The following is a 1,752-nucleotide window of genomic DNA, read 5'->3' on the forward strand; positions in this document are numbered from 1 at the left end:
GAAGTGGCTCAAAATCAACGGCTGAAAATAAAAATCTTACAAAATATGATGATATGACATTAAAATTTTAGATCAAAGTTATTGATCTTGTTTTTTATGGTATAAATAATTTTCTATCAAAATTTCATGTGATTTGAATATTTCTACACCGTTAAACTTGCAACCGGCTCACCACGGCCGTTAAAATTATTGATTTTGAGCCCTTTCAATCACTGGGCAAATGATATCAAAAAATCACAAAATTTATTTTCTAGGTACTTCAAATACTCTAGATCAACTCTAACGGAGCCGATCGTCGATTCGAAAGTTCGAACATCGAAAACGACTTGGAAGCACGGAGGCTTCCGTGCTTCCTTAAGCATACCAGCACAACTCAATAAAATTTATATTTAAAGCTTATTGATATATAGAAAGCTATATCATATTAAACACAACAAATTTGTATGACTAATTTCAACTCTTAAAAAAATTAAAATTATAGTTAAAACCCACTCATTGATAGAATATTAATATGGTGCATGTAATTAAATGTTGCACCTTAATATGTAATTAGATGAGTGGGAAGGTAAAGGGTTGGACGTTGAGAATGAAGATAACATGCCATGTGGTAAAAAATATTCTAACTTCATATAGATTTATCGATTATAGATTTATAGATTATAGATATGTGTGTGGAGAGAGAGAGAGAGAGAGAGAGAGAGAGAGAGAGAGAGAGAGAATTAGTTTAAAAGCTTTAGCTTAGAGTAAGCACTCTTCTTCATGTTTGATCTGGACCATTTTAATAGGTCAAGTTATAGATTTAAATTAAGGGCCTATTTAGATACGTTGTAATTTATTGTACAGTAATTATATATCATGATAAATATTTCGTAAATTCTAGCAAAACAAACAAATTCAGAGATATATACAATTGAGCTCTTTTTACTTCTATAACAAATCTAATATTTTTATGAGTGAAGCTGGAATGTTTATTGATATATAGTAATAGAGTAGTATTTATTACCTTCTTTTTATTTCTTGGATGCCGAGGATTTAGTGGGTTGGATGAAATAGTAATGAATCACTCCTGAAAAAATTGATAGTAAATACTATTCATAAGATACTATCAATAGTATACTACTTCAACTCATATTTTTAAGATCTATTTGTTGTATTTCGATACTCTCAAAAAGCATCCAAACACTCTTTTGTAAATATAATTAAATACCATTTTCTATAAAACAACAAAAATACGTTAATAGCACACAAGACATCTAAATAGGCAAATCAGAGAAAATTAAATAAAATTATAAGGAAATTTAGCTCACAACCTTTAATTAATTTTGATATAAGTAAAAATAATTTGTCTTTAAAAAGTTAAAATTTTTATTAGTAAAACTATATATACAAACAAATTTAATAGCCATTTAGAAACTAACATACACGTGGCTGTATTTAATTGGTAGAGAAGTATAACTCGTGTGGAGGTTGTATGATTTATAAATTTAAGGTCGCAATCCAATCCAATCATTGAGTTGTATCATTTGTAAAATTAATATCGTAAGATTTGTTTGTAAGCAATACAACTTAATGGTTGGATTGCAATCTTAAAATTATAAATTATATTTACCTTCTCGTGATATTGTACTTCTCCACGTGTTAAATACCGTCATGTACGCCAGTTTGTAAAGTGATGTAAAATTTGTTTATAAGTATAGTATTATTCTTCAACAATAGAGATATGTTTTTTTTTAAAAGAGATATCACGCTACA

Source organism: Ananas comosus, linkage group 8, assembly GCF_001540865.1.
Source record: "Ananas comosus cultivar F153 linkage group 8, ASM154086v1, whole genome shotgun sequence".
In the NCBI taxonomy this organism is placed as follows: domain Eukaryota; kingdom Viridiplantae; phylum Streptophyta; class Magnoliopsida; order Poales; family Bromeliaceae; genus Ananas; species Ananas comosus.